Genomic DNA, 12,109 nt, shown 5'->3' with positions numbered 1-12,109 from the left:
GCACCTAAACGACCTTATTCAGTGACCACTGAAGGACCTCATTCACCTCCATCAGAAGAACGCCCCAAAACACTAGCAGACGGAGAAAAGGTAAGGAAGGGGGGCTAGGCCAGGGAGGGTTTGAAGTAGAATTAATTCTTGATGTACAATGCATGACATAACTGAGAAGAAATGCATATATACATCCCCAATGGATTCAGGAATCTAAATTTAAGCATAATGCTAGTTTTACTAGGATGTAGGTGTGAGAAATTGTCTTGAACGGACTGTATAGCTATTAAACAATTTTTTTTCCCTGAGATCTGGCACTAGTGACTGGTTTTGGTCTGGTGGCAGGCTCTCTAAATACTACTGTACTTGTATATTACTGCACTGACCCATTGCTCAATGAACTGGAAGCAGTTCTTCATTCAGAAAAAACCCAAATCTCAAAAGGAAGAGGACATGAATGTTATAAATGTAGACGTATGAGCTAATCTTGTTCTGGCAGATGATTTTCGAATGCCTCTTGATAGTTTTGCTGCTTTAGAAATCAGCAGCCTACTCAACAGGTTGTCCACTGCTGAAACGACCGTGTGGAGTTGCTTGTTAAATCTGGGTTTTGTGGGAGCTTTTGATTAATGCTTGATTTGTTTTCTTGCTATACATAACTCTCCTTAAACAGCTGTTTGCGTGGCTTGACCTCTGATTTGAGGCAAAGAACAACTAGAAAAAACTCCATTTTGACACTTGTAAAGAATCAGCTTGCAGAACTGTTACCTACTATTGAATACTTCAGGTACAGATTTCAAGGTTTGGGTAGTACGACTTCTTGCGAGGCTTGAGATTCCTGTGCGGTAAGGGGAGTGTTGTCTAAATGTTGTTTTAAGAATGGCCACTAACACAGTTAATGTGTTGACTGGAAGCTGTACTCAAATATGAAGGTAACTTCAGTATAGCAATTATTTTGAGTCTGTGTATTCTGTTCTTCTAGTTAACTGGCCAGGATTCAGCATTCAAAGGCGGCGGCAGTCCAGAAGATGTCAGCAGCAGATCTACAGACAATGTAATTAGGAAGGGGTTTTACTCGGTGGGCTAACTGAAAAGCTGAATGGACTCTGCTAGTGCCTAGACTACTTCACATCAATACTCTACGCGTTTATTGATGTAAACAAAAATATGCTTTTTAGTTTAACTTCTTTCAGCCTTCATTTCCCAAATATGTTCTTGTAAGAGTTATCCCTATTAGTCTTTTTAAAAGTCTTGACTGTCACTAGCTGAAACAGCTTTGGAAAAAGCCACAAAAACCAAGCTGCCCTGTGACTTGGATTCAGAATGTAGGTAAACAGGTTAACTAGTTACTGCAACCACATTGTGGTGTCAAGTGTGTCTGAACGTGCTTGTATTCATTTGTGCTTTCCTAGTGCATGTGCATATATTGTTCTTCTCCTAAACTATTTTCCCGGTTGGCACATACACTCCTGGGCATCTATCACAATGGTGCTCAGCTTCCTCAGCTAGCTAGTCCCCTGCCTAACACGGCCACGCGCTACACAAGTATTGCCTCCCATGGAGGCCCATAAATAATTGTGGTATTGAAGACAACGCAGCAGAGGATGCTACCAAGGTATGGAGATGATAGACGTGTCCCATGCCGTTGTATCTGATTTTTGTCTTGAGACTGCTCCAGCATGAGACTTGAGGGCTTTTTTTGTTGTCGCTGGGTAGGAAAGCTAAACTCGGAACACACAGCTTGAAGATGTACTTAAACATTGCAATAGCCAAGGCTGTTGTGGCACTGCTACCCACCTGCAAGGGAGAGTCTTGAAAGGAATTGGCATGCAGAGAGTGTTTTCAGATAAACCCTGAAAGCTGTTCTACGTGGTTACATGAAAACTTGTAGTAGTCTGAAGTTCCGGTTCTGTAAACTGGTAACACTGCTTACCCAGTTAAGTGCATGAGGGTTTTTTGAGGGGTGGGGAGAAATTCTGATCCCATGAAACAAATGTTGTGCTCTCTCTCTATTGTAACTTCTTTATAACTTGGTGTTTTTGTAAATGAAGTTGTATGTTTTTCCAGAGAATTTTCGTATGTACTGTAAAATACTGTCTTCCAAAAAGATTTTTTTTAAATTATTATTAATTTTTTTTAATGCACGTGGGATCTGCTTAAAAACCTCAAACAAGTAAACCAAATGTAAGGCGGGCAGGGCAGTGCCAGAAAAAGTATGTTCTACAAAATGATGATGTCATGGTAGAGTAAATTTGAGGAGACTAGGAACACTGCTTTCCTGCTTCTAGTATTTCCAGGTTTTGAATTAACACCCTCTGAATAGTGCAGCTTGCAAACTGCGCTGACAGCTGAAGTCCCATTTTGCTGTGCGGACAACAGATACCCCTGACTTCTTTTAAAATTAGTTGCTTGGCTTAAACCGCAATTCTGAGCTCTGATCATTTTAAGCATCCACCTCAAACCCTAGTGACAAGACCGAAGGGGCATGTAGCTACCTTGCACGGTCTTCATTCTCCAGCATTCCCCCTACTGCTGGTATTCCAAACTTGTGGAGAAAGCATGACCATGACCGTATACTTACCTTTTTTCCTTATTACCTCTGGTTTCCAGCTTGCTTCAAGTGCAATTCATCTCTTAGAAAATGTGCCTTAGTGGGTTTGAGAGGTCTTATTCCTCCTTATCCCCTCGAAAAAACCCCAAAACTTAAGAGTGCAAGGCTTACGTTTACTCACAGGTTAAAATTAAGAAAGAGAACCTATGTTACTTCAGTGGCTTTTAGCAGAGCTACACCCTGAGTTTATAAAATGGTTACCTTGGTTTTGTGACCTGGGTTAAAACCATGGTCTTTCAATACTGTCAAGTCTGTGTACTAGTTACAGTAGGTATACAACTTCAGCACTTGTGTAAATAAAACCCCATCGTTAATTTGAAGGAATTAAAGCTGAAGTAGGTGATAAGATAAACGGCAAAGCAACTATGAAAAGTGTTTTGTAATGGTCTACAAGCCTGTAATATTACCATGCTTTTAAACAAATTCTTCCACTTGACCTGTTAAAGGCTGTTGTGCCCTTAACCTCTAGTCAGCACATGCATTTCTGCAGCTGGTCTCAAACTAACCTAGCTAATTGATATCAAAGTATATGCCTGTACATGGATTTATTTTTTTTAACTCTTGCTTTGCAGAATTATCTTCTAATTGTGCTTTGTTGTTGTTGTTGTTGTTTCCCCCCCCCCCCCCCCCCCTCACTCTTAGGGTGTTAAGAAGAAGTTTAGGAAGAAGTCAGGTTACTAGTTTCCTGGACTTGATCCAGCATGGGTCAGATTACACGCTTTATTTTAATGTACCCTGACTCAGCGCTTGGCCGCGTGCAGAGAGATGTTGCTGTTCTGGAGTTTCCCTGGCTATTGCAGAGGTTGGATGCTGCCCCAGCACTATGCAGATTAGATTACAGCTGTTTTAAATAAAGTTCAAACTGCACCAGTTCAACTGAAGTGTTTTCCTTTGTTTATGGAGCAAGTCTTCTGTCAAAGTGATTGAAAGGCAAGTTCCTCATGCATAAAGACTCCTCTCCCTACAATACTCAGAAGGAAGCAGCCCAAGCTAGAGACAGTATTGCCAAGCGTGGTTCCTGTCCTTTAGGGTGAATCCCTCCAGCAGGCTTTTCTATGCTCTGGGAAACATCTGCGGTTATAACTTTGCAGCTGCTGTTGGCTCTAGCAGTCCTGTCTGAATCTGGTCCAGCGCAGGTCACCAAGAGTCAGTGCTAGAAGCAGCGCTTCTTAGCTGTTAGCAATTGCATCATCACATCGCTTCCTGGCATAGTGTCTTATCGCTGATCATCTGGGGACAGAGGTTTTTATTCATTTGCCAGATGGAGCTGGTAGTAGGGCAAGTTCTTTCTGGAATACCTGAAGGAGAGAAAAGCTGTATGTGGCCTTCTTTCTCATTTTTGTTTTTACTGAAAAGCAAAGCAATCGGTGCTAGCTTTGCAAGATCCTCAGGGTTATCGACAAACCCCAGGTAAGTAAATGCCTAAACTAAAACAAACCCCAGTAACAAATGCATTGTTTTCTCTTGCTTCTGCCACAATACATCCCCCTAAGACCCTAAACCCAATACTGAATGTATTTAATTGTGATTGTGCTGAACACAAGATGACCAGAGCCAGAAAATACCTTGGACTTGAAGGTGAGGGAGGCTCCTTGATGCCAGACTTCCTGCAAACTTTGCTGTTTTCTGTCTGCTTTCTTAGCTGGTTGCTGTGTGTGTGGCTTGGAGGTCCAGCTGGAGGGGGTGAGGGATGCATGATCAGTCTCCTTAAAGAGGAGCAGCTCTGCGTTGAGACTGTGTACGGTTAGTAACTTTGAGCAAGACGTTCCATTGCAGGAATTAACGTCTCCTGTGGTTTTACTTGTTAGGTCTAAGCAAAGAAGTGGTTCATGTGAAGTCGCCTCCGCTTCTGCTACTGCAGTGGGTTGGTGTAACTTCTTGCTACTGCTTCTGCAACTGCAGAAACTAGAGAGAGCAAGTAATAGAGGGGTTGGGGGGTCCAGCCGCAGCCCCCTGCTTCCTGGCCAGCTCGGCTGTTGCTCTGCCTTTCGTCGAGTGCTGCGGGGCCAGGTTGGACTAAGCAGAGTCCAGTGGGGTGTTTTCCGAGAAGGAGGCGAGGGGTGGGCTGTTGAGCACTGCCTGCTGCCTCCTAGCATGCTGGTCAGCATGGACTGCCTCCCCTTCCCTGTGCCTGAGGGTTTCTTCAGCCACCATCTACCCCTGGGGTGCCCAGCTCCGAGCGTGGCCCGAGTATGACTACCTGTGGTTGGTAGTCGGTTTGTTTTGTGTTTCCAGGTTTTCTTCCTTGGAATCATGTTGTCCACAAAGAAATGTCATTATCCATCCCATTTCTAATTCAGTATCTACCGATCTAGCGTGACCCAGAGCCTGTGTGAAGGAGGAGCCGCCCCAAAGGATCCTGCAGCGACCTGTTTGTCCACAATCCTTTCTCCGAGTCCACTTCTGGAACTGCAGGGGCAGTGCTTGTGTGCAGAGTCCCGGAACAGCAGCACTGCCAGGGAGCCCCAGCGCCTGCTGTGTCCAGAGCTGCTCTTTCCACCGCCACACTCTCCTCCTGAGCCCTTCTGGTGTTGTAAGGCCGGAGTGCTCCAGCAGCTTGGCCACAGTTCTCCCGTGTGGCCATCCTGTGACAGCAGGCAGGGAAAGGCACTGGGCACTGCTGGGACAGAGCTCGCCATGCTCCAGAGCAGCATTTGCGTCATGGAAGGAGACCCCCTCAGGGCAGTGCCTTAAGGCTTAGGTCTTCTTCCAAAGTTTCTCTCAAGAACATGCAGGCTCTGGCCATGTCCACCAAAAATTACCCTGTCCCGTATTTTTAAGCTGCTTTTTAAGCTCCAGACTAGCTGAACGAGAAGACATCCACTGTACATTTAATTGAGAAAGATGTACGCAAGACATCCAGCTGGGGACTGATGCTGCCAGCAGGTTCAGCACCCCAGGGGAAGAGGAGGGCAGCCACCCTCTCTGGCTGGAAGCCTGTCGGGGCTTCAGCGTTTCAGCTTTGGTGGCCCCAGGCTGCTGCGGAGCCGTAGTCCAGTCTCTGGGGCTGCAAGGACCCATGCCAGGGGCTGTGTGGACGGAGCTGGGCAGGGGCAGGGCTGCAGGAGGTGATTGCAGGGCTCTGACCCCAAGCAGAGTGGCTGCAGCACTCGCGTTTGACCCCCAAACCTTGCCTCATCAGTGCCTTTACGGTAGCTGGAGATCCTCATACTTAACACATGAGGAGTTGCAGGCGTGATCTGTACCAGCAGTGGCTTAGGAACCCGGACCGGGGCTAAGCCCCAGCAAGAGCCTTTGCACAGAGCTGTTGCTCTGCAGCTCCCTGGCTTGCCTCCCAAAACTCCTCATCCAGCAAAACCTCCCACACTTATGCGGAGCTTTGATTCTCGGGGCTCCGCTGTTCCTCTTGCTGATGCTAATGCCCTTGGCATCAGTTCCCATAATCACGGATTGCTATGTAAAATATTTATTGCAGGACTTATCCTTTTTTAAAAAAAAAACAAACCAAACCCACTTTATTTACATAAATTACAAAATAAAATAATCACACTTTTGCTCACACTAAAAATCTACTCTTAAATTAAAACTCGGTTGGGCTCAGCACAGCAAGGAGCCACAGCAAGGTCGTTGCTAGCAGAGCCTTGTGCTCTTAACACAGCGTTCCATTTTTATAGCTCTCATTTTTATAGCTTAAACCATGATAGAGACAGAGTCACAGCAGCACAGAATGGATGCTGAAAGAGACCTCTAGAGATCATCCAGCCCACCTCGGCTGCTCGAGCAGGGCCAGCTGCAGCAGGCTGTGAGTCTGCTTCTCGAAGGTTCTATTGGCTGCGTTGCTCCCAGGTTGTGGAGCTCGCATGGCAAATGGGCAATGAAGAGGGATGAAGTTTTCAGGCACTTTCTGGCCGGTGCAGTGATTTTTATTTTTTTTTTCCTTCTGACTTTTTCTCCCCCCTTCCTGGTCTTGCAGCTGCCCAAGGCGCAGCCAGAGAACTGGAGGAGGGTCCCTGCCTGGCCTGCAGCTCCCTCCCTCGCCATTCTTAGGGTGATTTGGGGTTATTTTGCTGTGTCAGTGAGGCAAAGCTGGGCTCTTGGGGGCTGAGGTCAGTGCGACCCGAGGAAGGCCGTGATGGTCTTGAGGCTTTGAAGGGCTGTGCACCGAGCCCTGTCCCCGCTGGAGGGGACGCTGGTGGTGTTCAAGACGAAGGCCTTGCAGCCCTTGTTGTCGTGTGTGCCCGTGTCCCCCCCAGCCCCCAAGGTCTGTCGTTGTCGCAGGGGCTCTGTGCTGCTTTCTGCATGGGGCCGTGTCCGTGAGTCCTGCAGGGACCTGTCTGTCCTGGCTTCCCCACCAAAGGGCTGCTTCCCCTGGGGAAGGGGAACGGGGAGTTGTTCCCGTTCCTGTCCCCCCCCCACCATCGCCTGCTCCGCTGGTGGTGACTCAGGCCTGGGGGTGGCTGGGTTCCCCTCGGGGCTTGCTGGCTTGGATCTGGGGCTCGGCGGGGCTTTTGCACCTCTTGGGGGCTGTTTCCCGGTGCCCCCCGCACTCCCTCCCCGTCCCACACAGGCACGGAGCGGTTCTGAAGAAAGAGCTTTTAATGGGAAACACAAAAGTAAAGGTCCCATCCAAGCTGGTCTAAACCCTCCCTACCACCCTCCCCGGCCCCCCCTTCGACAAATACCCCCCCCTCCACTCCCACCCCCCATTCCCCCCATCTCCATCCCTCTCACCCCTGTCTAACCCCCCCCCCCACACACACCCTCACGTTGGCTGCCAGAGCCCTGCGCTTGCTGGGTGCCATTGGCAAGGAGCTCTGCGCCTGCCTCTTCCTCCGCTTGCCGGCCGTGGCAGGTGGGGACGGTGGCAGGTCCATCCCCGCATCCTGCCATGGCTCCTGGGGCTCCATCCCGCCGCCGTTGAGTATTTTGAGGCTCAGCATGGTGTCGCTGAGCTCAGGGATGCAGTAGTCGGGGGTGAGCATCTCCTCAGGCAGCGAGAGCGAGCTGAAGTCGCGGTCGGGGGTGTCTGCGCTGGTGCCACCAGCGTCCTCGGGCACGGAGCTCCTGCTGGGAGCATCCTGGCTGACCCCCACTCCATCCAGGGAGCAACCGAAGAGCCTTAGGGCCTCTTCCAGGACCATCTCCTCGGACACTGCAAGGTCGCCTGCAGTGTCCCCAAGGGCTTTGTTGGTGGTGGTAGCGCAGGGGCTGGTGTGGACATCGCCGCCTGGGGGTGCCCCCACAGGGGTGGCCGTGCTGGGGATGTTGATCTGTGCCAGCTGCCCCTCGCTGTGCTGGTAGCCAGGGATGGACACTGGCAGCTCCAGAGGGTCTGGGGTCACCCCACTCCTCTGATTTTTGTAGGGTGTGAGGTATCATGGTTGGCCCTGGGGGGTCCCTGTGGCTGCCCAGGCCAGGGGGGCCCCGCAGCCCGTGGGACCCCACAGGGCAGCACCCGGCAGAGAAGTGGCGCCTTGGCCGAGCGTGGCGGTGGCCGGTGGAGGCAGGTCGGTGGTTGTCCACTGGATGCAGAAGACCCGGGGGTCGAAGAGGCAGCCACATGGAGCCCTCTGCAGACCTGTGTGGGTGAGGGGGAGCCGTGCTGGGCCGGGGGGACTCTCTGGGGGCACCCGCCAAGCCGGCCCCGATGGCCGACATCCCCCAGCTCTGGGCCAGGGGCGTGGGGAGCTTGTGGCCGGGGCGATCCCCACAGGGTGAGCTGCTGTGCTGGTGGGACGGGGTTGCAAATCGGGGAGGAGACTCGCATCTAGGAGGTGAAAGGGGAGAGGTGGCCCCAAATATTTGGGGAATTCTCTGCAGATGGGCTTTACTGGGCACGCGCCGCCCGGGCGAGGGCAAGGATGCTCACCGGGGCTTGCTGAACCCCCATGCGAAAAGTGCCGGGGGAACGGGTGTGATGGGGATGGCGAAGGTGCCAGAGCAGACTGGGGTGCCATACCTGCTGGTGGTGCCTGGGGGGCCTGGGCTGCAGGGAAGGGCTGCTCCCGCGTGGGCAGGCGGCACGGGTTGGCTGAGCCTAAGAGAATGAGACAGGAGCGATGGCCGGCGGTGTCCTCTGCTCTTGCCCCCCAAGAGCGTCCCTGGGCTGCAGGGGTTGGGGTTGGTCCCTACCTCAAGGGTAGAAGGTTTTGGGGAGCATGAATGGCTGGAAAAGCTGGGGCGCCGGGGGGCCCCAGGGCCCAGGCAGTGGGAGCTGCATTGGTGGCCGCGCCATGGTCCCTTCTGGCTGTTGGCTGCCAAGGACTCTTTGGCGTCTCCCCGGAAGGAATGCGGGGGCTCCCTGTGTTCCGCCCCACCCCCAAGAGCCTCCCCAGCTCCTCCTGGGGAGGGAAAGAGTTAAGGGAGGCTGGGGTGGCCCCGGGGCCTACAGGCGGCTCTCGGGGTCTGCGGGTACAAATGCTCTTGGCTTTCAACAGTATTTTTCCGGTGGGGGAAGAACAACAAGTTGATTCAGCTGAGCCAAGCGGGGACCAAGCTGCAGCCGCAGCCTCCTTGCGCCAGATGGCAAATGCGTTTGTGACCGTTGCCCGTGCTTCTGTTCGCTGCGTTGACCAGAGCGAGGCAGAAATAGGAAAAAGGACCTCGAGGGCGCGAAGGAAGGTCACGGGGTGTCGCTCGGTGGCACGCTTTCCCCCAGCCCTCGCTCCAGTAGTGCTGTCAGGTCTTTCAGTCTCCTGCTGGGAAAAGCAGCAGCTCTGGATCCCCCTGGGAGGGGGCAGCCCTTTCCCTGGGTGCATGACACCCCGGAGGAGACGCACCACGTGCTCCCAGAAAAGGACTGGATTCTGCCCAACGTCCGGTGTCAGGGTGCTGGGGCTGTTTGTGCTCTACGGGATCCCAGGGATGGGGTTAGTACATCCCCTCCTCGTGCTTGGAGGATTCGGCGCTAGCAAGGACACCCCAAGGGTACCAAGGACACAGGCCTCTCGCTCCCGCTGTGTGAACAGTGTGTGGCCTGGGGGAGTCGGGACAACTGCCGTGAACCGGAGGCCAAAGATCTCTCCTGGCCTGTATCCTGCTAATCAAAGAGATTGCGCTCTGTTCGTGAGGCACCTCTGGCTGCAAGATTGTGCAAGGCCATCTGCTGCGTAACTTGTGGCAGGGACCGATGCTTGGGGGCGTGAAGGCAAGCGCGCTTCTAAAACCATAAAACTCCATTTCATTTCAGAGCGCAGCTGAGCCACCCCGCTCCTCAAGACTCTGCCATCTGCACCGCTGTGGCTGGGACCGGGCAGTGCTGCACATCCCAAAGGCCACCAAGTCACACCCGTGTCCCTGCTGCTTTGCCGGGAAATTCTGCGATGCGAGCGATGTTCTGGGGGCTGATCTCTTGGACTGCAGCTACTCTGTCCCTGACCGGCAGCTGGCTAGGAGGGTTGTGTCCCAGGTGGAATTCCACCTCTCTGACGAGAACCTGGCCAAGGATGCTTTCCTCCTGAAACATGTCCAGAAGAACAAGATGGGCTTCGTCAGCATCAAACCGCTGACGTCCTTGAAGAAGGTAGGCAGCCCGTTGCGTTGGGCAGCCGGGGTGGGAAGTGGCCTCCACGTGGAGGATGCCTGGGTGTCTGGGTGTGCTCTGGCTGTCTGCGGTGAGGTGTACGGGGAGGTCCAGGCTCTGCTCAGGCTGCCTGTGTCCCGGCAAAGCGTTGGTGGTGCAGAGCTGGGTCCTGCTCTCTGCCTTCAATGTGCTGCAGCAGTTCTCCACCCAGGGAGGGTGGCTGGGGAAGCGGTGAGCAGTCCTCAAACCCCAAGCCCAGGGCTGGGTTCGCCTCTTCTGCCCGTGGTTCCCCTAGGCTGCTCTGGGAGAGATCATGCCTTAACTAAAAAACTGCAGGGAAGCACTGGTGGTGTGATGTCCAGGGAAGCTGTGTCTTCTTGCCGTGGTCCGGGAGCACAGGCGACCTTCTCCCACAAATCCTGAATGGGGGATATTGCCTTGCCATGACCTCAGGTTGATGGGGTTGCAGCCTGCCTGGATGATGGGTTTAGGGTGGCCCCTGCCTGGGGAGACTCACAGTGACGCAGTGGCCCCCTCTGTCCCTCAGGTGAAATACCTGACGCATGACTGGTGGCTGACGCTTTACACCCTGCAGTTCTCGGAGCTGCTGGAGGTGAATGAGGAGGGCACCAAAGTGAGGCAGTGGCTGATAGCATATGTCCATACAGAATGTATGGTATGTCTAAATATTTGTTGGTTTTAATATTTTGTACCAGCCGTGGAAACTGGTTTGCTGCTAGGTGACTGTAAAAGGGAGATTTGGTAAATAATTATTAGAAATCTTATACTAACACTATGATTGAAAAAATAGACAGAAGTGTAGCCAAGTAATTAACTAGTAGAGTTAGTAACCCACTCCTAAGTTTTACAGTTCTTTGCTCTTATGACTGGATGTTCCTGTACATTAGATAAGATTAATATTGAAACTGACCATATATGACTAGAACCATGTTAATCTCCAAGATCAAAGAACAAGGATGACGAACAAGACTTGAAGGTCAGCCAACAGAATTTGAAATGGATCGGTGGGCGCAAAAGCAGCCCTTCGACTCAAATGAAGAACCGTTGCGTGCGATCAGATGTAGGCAGTCCTATGATACTCAGTTACAGTAATTTTTATGTCTATGTATAGTAATCTGATTAATATGTAATTAGTTACGCCATAGAACCTGTTTGTGCTGAAGCTGTGGCACGCATGCTAGGTGGAACTATCCCCCGTGCATCCAGCGCTGCAATAAAGAATGCCTACTTTCTAAAACTCTTAGAGAGTTTCTTCGACCAGCTTTTCGGTATCATGGGTCCCCATCCCCGAGTCCCTGCTGAGCGTCCCCCCCAGCAGACTGCTGCTGGCCTGAGAGCTGCTGCCCCTGGAGCAGGACGTGCTGCACAAGGACCCCTCGGCCCCCTCCTGGCCCGGCAGCAACTTCAAGCCCAGCAATTTCAGCAATGCCTTCACTGGATTGCTCCTCGCCAGCAAAGTCTTCCCTCCGCTCGGGACAGGCTTGGGCACAGGCAGCTGCTACGGCCTCTGCCCCAGCACTGAGAGCACTCGTGGCTGCGGCTGGGGGAGTGGGGTGGGTGCCTGGGCACCCTGGCCCAGCAGCCCCTCGCCAGATGCCAAACCTCTTGCCGGCAGTCCTCCGGCAGCGGCGTGGGTGCCTGAGCCCCTCGGCCTGCGGGATGCGGTGCTTTGCCTGCCCCACTGTTGTCCCAAAAGTGGGGTCGTTTACCCGGCGTGCAAAATGCCAATATAAACACAGAGCAGAGGTATTTTATTCCAGTTCATGTTTACGAAAAGATGGGGGCTAGGTGGTAATCCGCAACGCTAGCACCCCTCATGCCTAAAGGGGCAAGCAATTTATACAGTTCAGTTATACATATTCGATTTCCAAACTTCTTCCCAAAACTATTGCTGGGAGTCGCTTATCTCGCACAGTTTCTATCAGGTTGAAGTTCCCCTGCTTGGAATTAAAGGTCCAATGTTCTTTTCTTCTACAGCGCATGCTCAAGGAGAGTGGGGGGGT

General features: G+C 52.2%; 1 protein-coding gene across 10 annotated transcripts in view; it reads right to left on the bottom strand.

Moving 5' to 3' along the window:
- LOC126036746 (electroneutral sodium bicarbonate exchanger 1-like) overlaps positions 1–12,109 on the bottom strand; it is a 296,967-nt gene that overhangs the window by 229,098 nt on the left and 55,760 nt on the right. The gene's annotated exons all lie outside the window — the stretch shown is intronic.

This window comes from Accipiter gentilis, unplaced genomic scaffold, assembly GCF_929443795.1.
Source record: "Accipiter gentilis unplaced genomic scaffold, bAccGen1.1, whole genome shotgun sequence".
Taxonomy (NCBI): domain Eukaryota; kingdom Metazoa; phylum Chordata; class Aves; order Accipitriformes; family Accipitridae; genus Astur; species Astur gentilis.
The sequence above is the reverse complement of the archived record's forward strand: the minus strand, read 5'-3'. Positions and strand labels throughout refer to the sequence as shown.